Source organism: Triturus cristatus, chromosome 7 (assembly GCF_964204655.1).
Source record: "Triturus cristatus chromosome 7, aTriCri1.1, whole genome shotgun sequence".
Lineage (NCBI taxonomy): Eukaryota > Metazoa > Chordata > Amphibia > Caudata > Salamandridae > Triturus > Triturus cristatus.
This window is the reverse complement of record NC_140590.1, coordinates 387,399,091-387,411,592: the sequence shown is the minus strand read 5'-3', so window position 1 is coordinate 387,411,592 and position 12,502 is coordinate 387,399,091.

Below are 12,502 nucleotides of genomic sequence, written 5' to 3'. Positions count from 1 at the left end.
GTATCTGTGATTCGTTTGCGCACAGTAGGAGAATTAGACATAAGAACAGGGGACAAGGTATTAGGTGAACTAACAGAAGAATTAACAGTTATAAGGGGAGCCGAAGGCAAAGGAGATTGATGTTCAGGAAACGGAGGCAAAGAAGTCGGTGGCGGAAGAGGTGGGGGTGGCACTACCGGAAGGTGCAAATGCGCAAGAGCCGGAGCAGGCGGAGGCGCAACTAATGGCTGAACTGGTTGTAACAATGGGGGTGCATTAGCACCTTGTACATAGGGAGGAGGCAATGTCAATAAGTGAGACATCAAAGGGTTTTCCTCCGGATCCTTACTTTTATCAGAAGGGGAAATAGGCAACACCGGATAGCATTTATCTATCGCCATACGATGCTGTCTCTCTGAAATTTCCATTTCATGATTTATCTCATTATCTTTAAACTGCTGGGCAGCCTGTATAATCGTCATACTTTGTGTTTTCTTATCTCGTTTTGCCTGTTTAATTTCTCTCTGTTTGGCTTCCTTACGCCAGAGGCGGAAAGAGTCAAACATTACCGGCCGGGCTTTTCTTTTAAACAAAATTGCTTCCAAATTATCTAATATGTCAGGCTCAAAGCTACCATTCTGTGGCCACTGTAGAAAACCATTCTTCTTCGTGTATCGGACCCATGCCTCATTAAAGGCAATGGGGCCTACACCATGTTTAGAATAAAGCTTATAAGTGGGAGTTCCAACCGGAGGAATTGGACAAGAGTCCTCCAGCCGGGAATCCCTATCACAACCAAAACAACAAAACTTTCTAAACTTACTCAGACCAGGCATCGTTATTTCACTGGACTGTTCACAAACATCGAGGGGTTAAATCAAATAACACAGCACAATCTGTACTCACCCCTCGGCTTCGGCTTTTGCAATAGCCGAATCAAAGGCCCAAAACAAAAAAATACGAAATAGTGGGAGCTACCCGCCAATACTTAACTAAGTGTCTTCTTACGCCAACAGAGGCCCGTCTAACGTCTCGCGATACCATACATCACCAAAAGGGGCCAAAGCAAGGCGGCAGTCAGGGCAGCAGTCATCAGCAGCCGTCAGGAAGGAGAAATCGCGCTGAAAAAGACCTTCGGACCACTTCGACATACAGGGGTCACTTGACGTGGTTCGCGATTTCTCCAGAATTTTCTTGCGGGGTTCCTCACGACCCTCAGGCAAAATCGCTACCTCTGAAGCTGCCTCACAGATGGCACCAATTGAAGAACCAGGGCCTTATGGACCTGGCGGCGCAGGGCACGCCTTAATCTCCTGAATTCACCTGCTTTGTTGAACAGAGACACAGGACATTCTGTTGAGCGTAGAATATCAGGTTTATTAGCTGCAACTAAGTACAGTTGTCCCAGAAGTACACTCAGTATGTTCTTAGGAGACTGCCACTTTACTCCGTGGCGCACAATCTTTTATAGCACATAGATTCACCAAGAACACTCCCAATGCATATATGGTTATCCAATGAGAAGAGTTTGAAAACAAGATATAACCACTGAGAAAAGTTTGAAAACAAGATATCAAGTAACCCAAATAAACCTCCAATTGTTTTTGTCACCCCTCCCCACAAGTTAATCAGTGGTAGTGTCTACAACTCAACTTGCAGGTGGCAGGACATATTTGTATGCTTTGGAGGACAGTTGTGAAATGAGAGAATACAAGTAGAGAATAGCGAAGGCCAGAAGATAAGGTAAAGTCAGGAAAGAATGGTGTGAACCGACAGACAGTTGAGACAGGGTTTAGTCAAACCAGACGAGGATTAGTGGACTCAGTCAGTCCCTGACATCAGTCTCGTAAACAGAGGCAGAAGGTTATTTGACACGTTGCAGTAAGATCAGCAGAAAAACTTTGTTCATTGTGCTGCCTGAGTGAGGGCAACACAAAATGACGGTGGAACACAAAAAATGGTGGCTGAATACAAGCGAGATCGAAAATCGAATTTCCTCACCGCTTTGTTCTCCCCTGCATAGTATCTCTGTCTTGTGCGGAGTAAAGCGTGCTTCTCTATGTCCATGTCTAAGGCCTCGAGTTGTGTTCTGGAGATAGTCAATTGTCGCCGTAATTTGTGAGACCCCTTCTGTCTATGTTTTTCCTCCAATTCTTTCACCGCCCCTTCTAGATCTACGCGCTTGGCCCTGCACTCCCTATTGTGCATGATGCTATAGCTATGTAAGTTCCATAGTCAGATTCCACCTTCCTACATAACCCCCCCCCCCAAACAAAAGGAGATAAGGCTAACCTTGGCCAGTTGAGCCTTTATTGACTAAGTGGCCATATAAGGAAGCACCCGCACTAGCATGGTTGCCCCATGTCTTATGGTCCACTAAACTATTCCTCACCCTAAGGGCATCAGAGGATCTCCACCATGGGGAATTACTACCTGTGGTGTGTTTTGGCAAAGTAGAAGGCTGGTGAGGTGTCTGAGTAGAGAAGTGAGGCCCTAATAAAGTTGGCCTCAGCTTCCTCAGGTCACTTGTCACCATGGATGCCTTACTTTCCATGACTGAGTGGTACTTTGCTCTAAGGGTCAACCTCTGGCTGCCTACAGCTGGGGGTTGGGTCCCTTTGGATGGAACACTGGAGGGGCTGGGCAGGTTTGGATCCTTTGGGTCCCATGCTTGCCCTTGCCCAACAGAGTCCTGCTGGGGGAGGTCCCTTCACAATGGTAATGGGGATCCCTCAGTGGAGTGACGAACTTTCCCCTGACTAGGGCTATTAACCTGGGAGCCCCTAATCTGCTGATGTGGGGGTTCCTTTAGACAGGGGCCCCTTTGGGGTCCACTGACCTTCCTGACCTCTGCAGCCCTGGGCTGACTAAGGCAGGGTAGAGAGGGGCAGGTTACCTGCTCCAGACTGGGTACCACCTTGGAAGGTTCCACTGCCATCAAGGGTGTTGCCAGGCCAGGCCTGACTACCTCTGGGGCAGTACTTTCACAAGGGGTAGGATCAGTTCCCTGAGGAGGCGACCCTTGCCTATTGTCTGGGGGGAAGAAGACTTATCTTCAACTCTTGTGGAGGAGAGTGGGCCATTATTTCAGGCTCCATCACTCCAAACATTTTCTGGGTTTGGGCTGTCGCCATCACATCCCCACTAAGTCTTTCAGCATTCTTAGATGAGTTTGGTGTTCAACTTCAGACCAGGCTGAAATTTCCAGATCATTGCCCATCAGGCAATCTACAGGCAAGTTTGGGGACACTGCCACTCTTTTTGGGCCTGTGACCCCTCCCCAGCTGAGATTGACTATGGCCATGGGGTGATCTGTTCTGACACCATCTATGTTGGTCACCTGGTATTTAAACTCAGGTAAAAGCTGCTGAGGGGGGACTAGTTTCCCTGTTACCATGGTGACACTAGCCCCTGTATCCCTGAAGGCCACAGCTTTCTGACCATTAATCAGTGGCTCCAATCTGAACCTGCCCAATGCATTGGGACCTATGGTAAAAGTGGCAAATCCCATGCCACCATCAGAGTCAGAGGAGTGAGGTGAGGAGGCCCTTCCTAAATTGGGGCCTACCTCTGTTCCACTTGCAAAAGCACCTAACTTGCTGGGTACACTACTCCCAACTGGGGGATCACTACTGGTAGTACCAGGAGGGGTGGTAGTGTTAGTTGGTGGAACATTTTCTTTATTGCCAATCCTGGGGCAGCTGGGATCAGTTTTCCAGTGCTCGGGCTTTTTACAGACATGGCAATATGGTTTCTTTTCAGGGGGAAGGAGTTTGGGACCCACCCCCAGAAGAGGACTTTTGGGTCCCTGTAGTGGACTTATCTTTAGATTTGTCCCCATCTTTCTCTTGGGGCTTGGTAGAATCTTTCTTCTGGTCACCCCCCTGATTCTTAGGCCTTACCCTGGTTCTGACCCATTTGTCTGCCTTCTTTCCCAATTCTTGGGGAGAGGTCAGATCAGAGTCCACCAGGTACTGGTGTAAAAGCTGGTTTTGACACTTACTAAGGATCTGCTCCCTCATAATCAAATTGTACAATCCTGAAAAGTCATGCACTTTGCTGCCATGTATCCAACCTTCCAGAGCCTTAGTAGCACAATCAACAAAGTCTACCCAGTCTTGAGTCTGAGCTTTTTGGGTGCCTCTGAACTTCAACCTATACTGCTCAGTGGTTAGGCCAAACCCATCAATCAGAGCACTCTTCAAGACCTTGTAATCATCAGCATCCTCTTCTCTTACAGTGAGGAGCTTATCTTTACCTTTGTCTGCAAAGGAGAGCCATAAGATTGCTGCCCACTGACCTTGAGGGACCTTCTGTACTTTACAGGCCCTCTCTAAGGCAGTTATCCATTTGTGGATGTCACTCCCACTCTGATAGGGAGGAACAATCTTACTTAGGTTTCTATGGTCATAAGACCTCTCCCTATCTCTCGGGAAATTGCTGCCACCAAGGGACTCTAGTCCCTCCTTTTTACTAGCTCTGTAGAGCTCTAGGGCTTCCCTATCTAAGGCCATCTGCTGCTTTCTGAGGTTGAACTGGTCTTGCTCATACTTCAGCAGTCTCTCTCTCCTCTCCTGGGAGGTTTCCCTCCCTCTGTGAGAAGAGACATAGGTCCCTATAGAGGAGTTAGACTGGACAGATCCCCTTGACAGACATCTATCCCTTCTAGCCCTACTTTCAACTCCTCCTGGGGGGATAAAGGAAGGAGAATTGTTGTCATCCTCCTCATCCTCATCCAGGAGAGCTGGGTTCACCAGGTTCTGGTCATTGTCACCAGTCTGGTCAGCATTAGAGGTAGGGTCAGGGGAATTGCTACCCCTAGGCCCACCCTCACCTGATGCCCCACCCACACTGCCTACCCCACCAGAACCACTAGGTCCTGGGAGATCATCCAGCTTCAGTATCTTTATGAGATGCTGGGTGGTTGAGCGTTTGCCTGTCTTCAGCTTCCTAATGAAACATAAGGCCCTAAGCTGTGCAAAGGAGAGATTCTCATATCTATAGGGAAGGAGCTCACTGGCTCCTGGCAGGGACCCACTGGCTCCTGGCTGACTAGACATTACTAATGTGTTGCAGTGTATTGCACTACCTAAACTAGTGTGGCCTACTAAACTCTCTTGAGTTGTAGAAAGGGTGTGCTATCCCTTAACACACAACTCTAAGTTCAGTAGAACTTACTGTAGCTAAACTTGATATTATATGTACCTAAGGTACCTTTAGTGGTTTTCAGTTGATCAATTCAATTGAGATTATCTGGTAAAACAATAGCAAGCTGGAATCCCACACGCTGCTCACCAATGTGAGAAGGTGGCCTGATATATGCTGTCCACTAGTTCTAGTGGGCACCTTGTATCAGTCTAAACAACCCCTTTAGGTTATAGGTTAAAGACAACCTTTATTGAAAGCTATCCTAGTGGTAGCTATGGAGAGCAGCCTTCAGGCTAAGTCTTGAAGGAATGTAAAGCAGCTTGTTTTACCAGTCTATAATCTCATGAATGATCAAATGAAAGGACAACCACACCAGGTATATATTTAAAATATATGTATTTAAGATAAAACACATCCCTCTAGTCTCTTTATGAGACTGGAGTTCGAAGTACTTAATTTAGAAGTTATCAATCAACAGTAATAGCACAAATACACGTTTGGGCCCTAGGGGCATACCAAACCATTTACCAATAAAGTGGTATAAGAACCACGACTGAACTAGACACAAGGCCTAGAGCATGTAGAATCTCTGGGACCCCAAGGAACCACCCAAGGTAGTGACACAGGGGACCCACGGGGCCGTGTGCAGTGTGTAAACACAACCGCGGGTTCCCATTAGCTTCTATGGGCAATGTCGCGGTTGGAAATTAAAAGATTAGGGACGCTTAGAATCGAGTCAGGACCAAACCCTTTTGGACTTAAGAAGTTCTAGGGCTAGCACCCACGAGAGCACCGGAGTACTCGAGTTACCTCACCCAGGGAAGTCGGGTGCATAGGCGTCTTTTGGTGTCGGGTCGCGTCGTCGATTACAATGGAAGCTGGCGGAGAACTGCCGCTACTGTCAAGAGGAGAAGTGTCCAAAGAGATCCAAGCCTGGATCTAGGATGGAATGAACCTGAAAGCAGAGGGGACATAGTCTGGGTCACTTGCCAGTGACCGAGGGCAGGATGGACCAATGCCCACAGATGTCGGGTGCTTCAGGTGAGTTGACGGGTGTCTTGACTCTTCAGCCACGAGGTCACAGAGGCGTCGACAAAGTCCACAAGCCGGATTTGAGCTGTCCCACAAAGTCTGTCGAGTGCTGCGGTGTCGGCGACCAGATTGGACCCAACAAGCCTTGGCAACAGCAAGTCTCGTGGAAAGAGAAGAAGGACGTTGGTGCAGGCCAGCAAGGTCTGAGGGACTCACCCAGCGAGGGTAAGTCGGGGCACGTCTGGAGCAACCAGGAAAGCCCAAGTAGAAGAGGAGTTGCCTTCGTAGGGACCCCTTAGCCAACGGGCAAGCGATCGTGAAGGAGCCTTGAGCGGTCGCACTGCAACCCGGCCCATGGGTCACTCGTGGAGTGGAGGCTGGAGATCTTCGGTGCAGTCTGTGCTCAAGGCTGGGACTACTCGGAGCCCAAAGCAGAACTTCAAGAATGAACAGGAAGTCGATGTACCAGCAATAGTACGCGGTGCCCAGGGATCACGGTTCGTCGTCACCCACGATAGCCACGGGCCTCAGCTTTGCTGTGGACTCAGGGTAGCCTCGGGGAAGTCAGGAAATCCACCTCTGGTGATGCAGAGACTTCGGCGTCCAACGGGAGCTTTGGAATTGCAGACCGGACAGTTGCTTCTTTGGTGCCTGCCAAGCAGGGGAGTCACTCCTTGACCCCTTTTGTCTTCTAGTCGAAATAGAAAGTCGAAGGTCCAGGATATATATTGCAGAGTTTCGTCCAGGGTAATCTAAAGTCACGAGAGCTGGGTTCCCATACTTATACTAAGTTTGGGGGTTGGGCATACTCTAGGGACCCACCTATGGGAGGGTTTGGAAAGAGGGGTGGTTACACCAATTTCCTTTGTCCAGTTTCGCGCCAGAGCAGGGGCAGGAAGCCCCTGCAACCGGTTTGAACTGGACTATGTACATGGACACCAAATGTGCCCCCAGTGCAGGACTTCAAAGCACCAGAGAGTGCTCCCGCCCAGCCCCAATACTCATCGGCCTGTCTGGGGAGGTGGTTACACCTCCCTGGGGCAGGAAACCTACTGTCCAAGCCTTCCCTGCTGGAGTTTCGGTCAGCAGCAGGAGGCCAGACCCGTGTCTGTGGCAGAGGCATCCATTTTGTGATGCCAGGGCTCAAGAAAGTCCTACCTGGTTAGACCAGTGTGAACATGTCTCTCCCTCTAGAAGGGTGGAATGCTAACCCTGTTGCCAGAACTGGTGGGGGTGTAGTATTCCAAAGCATTTGATACCAAACATTACATGTTTCCATGCAGCCATCCCAAAGTTAGTGTTGGAGCCGGCCTCGTGGCGTGGTCCTGTTCCCCCTCGCCAAGCCGCACGAGGTCCCCTGCACCTCGGGGCTCCTCCATTTTGGATTGTACGTGACTCTGCGCACCAGCCTACGTGACCCCGCTCAACCCGGCCTCGGCCCTAGCAAGCCCCAACATCAAGGCACCAACAACTGGCCAGGGGGTACCACGTGAACACTTCCCCACTCCCGGCGGAGGGCAGTATCGATGGGACCCCCAACCGTCCTCCCACACCTAGGTGCGATCGCCCCACAGCTCTCCTGGGCCTGGTGCCTCTTCTGCTGAGCATCTGGCTGCTCCCGACCCGGCCTCTCCGCCCCCTCGGGCGCAAGGGTCCGGACATCAAAGGGCTCCAGACCTATATCTGGGGCGACCCTGCAACAGGACAGCAGTTGTATCCCGGAGTCAAGAGCCCTGCTGATCGGATCGCGGCTGACCCTACGGAGAAAGACTCATCCTGGAACCACGCTCTGAGCCCTACTGACTACGTCGCGGCTCCACCGTGCTTAAAGACCTTCACGAACCTTTGGGGCCCTGCTGACGCTGTCGCGGCCCGACCTTGTTGAACTTGCCATCAGAGCCCAGCTGACCTCGTCGCGGCTCGACCGAAGCGGACCTACCACCGGAGCCCTGCTGACTGTGTCGCGGCTCGACCCAAGCGGAACTACCACCCGAGCCCTGCAGACACCGTCGCGGCTCTCCACGTCCGAGCTGCTTTGAGACCAGCACCTGCCGCTCCGGCCCCCGGAGCCACCTTTGGCCTAACGCAAGGTCTGGCGCAGAGCTTCCCCGTACCAGGCTGGTACTAAGACTGTCCCGCTACCCTGTCCCTACAAAGACATTGAGACTCTTTCTGGATCTCTCGATCCCCCTGTAAATATTTCGAATGTGCTACTATTGATAAAGTACCTAGATACGCAACTGATACGGAGTCCTGTGTGTGGTGGTGTTACTGGGCCTAGTACGATCATAGGAGAAAGACCTCTCCTAGGAGGCTTCTCAGCGGCGCTCGGCTATAACTTGGCGGTAGGAAGGTGCCCCGGAGTGGTCCCCCTGACTCCAGTTAGCATTTACCGCGAGGTTATAATGCACTTAAGAGTATATGGTCAGGCTGCACCACAAACAGCATTAGAGGAGGTACTCCGAGCGCTGCAGAGGCGCTCTGCTCATGCAAGGGCACCCTCTCTCATAAAAACCAAGCACTCTGCCTTTAGGTTTGTTAAGGCCTGCCATAGGAATGACTTATAGGTTTTATATGTGTGTGCAATGGTAGTGATATAGGTAGCCCATACCACTGTAAGGGATGCAAGCACACCCTTACCCAGGCTGCAGTAGCAGACCTGTGGTGCCATTTTGGATGCTTCCCAGGGGTGGCATAATACATGCTTCAGTATGCCCTAGGTACATAGTATACCATATACTAGGGGCTTATATGGCACTCCAGAATCCAATTAGAAATGTACCTAATGTACATGGAAACCATTTTACAGAGAAAGCAGATATACTGGGGCCCTGAATAGCAGGATCCCAGTCCAACTAAGTCATAAACCAGCAAAACACCAGGCAAAAAGTGGGGACAACCATACAGTCAGATTCCACCTTCCTACTGCCCCGCGCCCCCCCCACCCATTTTTCGCATGCTTTTTGGGGGTATTTGAAGGGGACAGATTATGCAATGTTTTCTTTCTTCTGCAGGGTCCCTTCTCTCCCCGACATCCTGACATTAAATCGAATTGTGACCTCTAGGCTTGTTAAAACACCATGGTATTTCTACGATGCCTCGTATCCTGCTCCACTGAGGTAATTTGAAGGGGATGGTCCTTACACATTCCTCTCGTTCGTTGGCCGCACTCTCCTCTCCCCCCCAAAGTCAATCAACGACGACAGTTCCGTAGCCATGACTTGGCATGATTGTTTGGGCAATTTTACTGTTCTTTTACCGCTCTTTTACTGTTGCAAGGTTGCTTACAACCTCATCTTATTGTTTTTCTTCCCCTGTATGAGTTGCCAGTCCCACAGACCTGCCGCCTCCCCGTCCTCCCCATCCACGGCAGCTCCCCTCGTGGGGGCCCCCGCAGTATCCGGATTGGCCGCATTAACGTTAGTTGCCTTGATGACAGACCTTAACGTCCTTACTTGGAATGTCAAGGGCCTCCAAACACCTTCTAAGCGATACCCCATTTATGCCTATTTGCAGCGTCATAAGACGAGTATTGCATTTTTGCAGGAGACACATCTGGCAGCCTTGGAAGCCGCCCGCCTGCGCCGACGCTGGCGTGGCCAGATATACAGCACCAATTTCTCGTCCATGGCTAGAGGGGTGATGATATGGGTTTAAGGTAGGGGTCCCATGGGAAGAAAAGGAGGTTCTGACAGACCCAATGGGGCGGTATGTCCTGATAAGTGGCAGACTGAACGGCCAACCGATATTATTGGGTTCCCTATACGCCCCCAATGTTGCCCAGGGCACCTTCCTGAGTGATCTCTCAGAGATTTTGCTCCGATGGAGAGACATCCCGTGGCTCCTGGGGGGGGATTTTAATGCAGTACTCGATGTCTCCCTTGATCGCTCCTTCTCCCCTCACTAGTACTACAGCCTCCTCCAATACTCGCCTTTTAAAAACATGGTTAGGTAATTGGGCCCTTTCCGATGTTTGGCGGGAACAACATCCTCACTCCAGAGTATACTAATTTTATTCCCCAGTCCATAAGCTACATGTGCGCCTTGACCGTGTACTTGCATCTGCAGCCCTCCTACCTTTGATACAAGCGACGGACTATCTCGGTCGGACACATCCCGATCATAATCCCTTGTTGATGCGCCTGGTCTGGGGAGCGTCATCTCCTCCAGTTCTGACCTGGCGTTTACAGACTGCGGCTTTAGAGGAACCCCCCCCCCCCCCTTCCGAGGCTCACTGGAGTCTACAATAGCCAACTACTTTGCACTTAACAACGGTTCCACAGACATGATCCTCACTGAGTGGGAGGCTTTTAAGGTGGTGGTTAGGGGCTATCATCTGGGTCAGACTTAGAGCATTCGCAGGCAGTTGGACACCTCACTGACCCGCATTGAGGACTGGTTGCTCCAGCTCGAGTCGCAGGTTGTCATCGACCCGACACGACAGAAGCACCTCGATGCCGCCCACGCCGAGCGGGAGACACTTCTAGACCACCAGCGCTGCCATAACTATTTAGTGCACTCGACCCGCTCCCATTCGACCGCAGACAAAGCCGGGCGACTACTGGCCTACTTGATTAGACAGGAACATCCCCAGCGGCCCATACATTTCCTCCTAGACGACCTCGGCCGCGAACGCAACACTCAGGGAGACATTCACGCACTTATAACTGAACACTGCCCGCCTCTACGACACCCTCATGACAGGTAACGCTTGCGACGTGGGTTCCTTCCTGGACACTGTGGAGTTACCTACTTTGACATTGGATCAGACCCTGGAACTGGACGCTCCTATAGCAGAGGAAGAAATACGGGTTGCATTGCGTGCCTTATCCTCGGGTAAAACTCCAGGACCAGACGGACTCCAAACGGAAATTTTCAAAACTTACGCAGAACATTTGGTACCGCAACTGCACTCGGTATTCCTGGAAGCAGTCTCGGAAGGGACGTTGCAACCATCCATGCGTACGGCTAATGTGGTGTCCTTATTGAAACCTGGTAAGGATCCCACCTCTCCTGGCTCCTACCGGCCAATTGCTATATTGAATTCGGATTATAAGATCCTGGCTAAGGTCTTGGCCAACTGGCTAGCTCCAATAGTCCCTGAACTGGTACATTTTGACCAGAATGGATTTGTTCCACAGCGTAGTACAGCCCTGAATCTATGCCGCTACTTTCGGGTCGCGGAATATGCCCCAGCCGTCTGGCCACGCTCATGTTGCATGGTGTTAGACCTTGAGAAGGCCTTCGACTCCCTGGCCTGGCATTTCCTATTTGCTGCCCTGACACGTTTTGGAGTTGGTCCCTACTTCCTCGGCTTAATACAGTTGTTATACAATAATCCTTCGGTCCGGGTTCGGACAGGCCCATATATTTCAGAGCCGGTCCGGGTACGACGTAGGACATGGCAGGGATGCCTGTTGTCCCCGCTTCTTTTTGCGTTAGCGGTGGAGCCGCTGGCGGCTCATGTCCGCACGCACGTAGATATGGGGATCGAACTAGGAGATGGCATGCACACCATTTCGCTGTACGCGGACGACCTATTAATATACGCCAGGGACCTTAATGCTATTCCCCCTTCCCTTGATCGAGCCCTTAGCCTTTTTGCCCAAGCCTTCGGGCTACACGTCAACCCGACAAAGTCCATACTCTCCCCGTTCTTAGGTAACGTCCCTGATCCAGGCTACACACTCGGGGGGCACCAGTGGCCTGGTGCTCTGATCCTTTTTGTTACCTTGGGGTCCAGGTTTATCGAGCCACAGATGACCTCTTTGACGGAAACGTTAACCGCGCTACCACAGCAATTCGGTCTTTGATGGGGTTCTGGAAGATCCTTCCATTGGCAATCTCTGGCAGAATCGCCTTGGTTAAGATGGTGGTTCTCCCCCGCCTCTTCTGTTACTTTGCCACCCTGCCCCTCATCATCTCGCCCCCCTTCTTTAAGCAATGGGAAAGTGTAGTGCGGGATTTTATATGGGGAGCCTCACGCCATAGAGTATCCATGGGAAAACTTTACCTGCCTACTGAGTAGGGAGGTCTTGCGGTGCCCAATTTCGAACACTACTACTTGGCCTCCCAGCTGCAATGGATTACCAGGTGAATGTCCTCCCGTTACCTGCTAGATACGGCCTCTATACAACCGCCGCTATCACTGAAAACCCTCCCCCAGATTTTTCACCCTTGCTCCACACTTAGACCCCCAGATACTTTTCTCCTCACTGTAGCGTACAAATGTTTCCGTAGGTGTCTTTTCTTCACTAGGACCACCATCCCATACGCACCCTCCATCCCGCTATTGGGAACTCCACGGGGGGACACCTACACGACAGCAGCGGAGTTACATCAC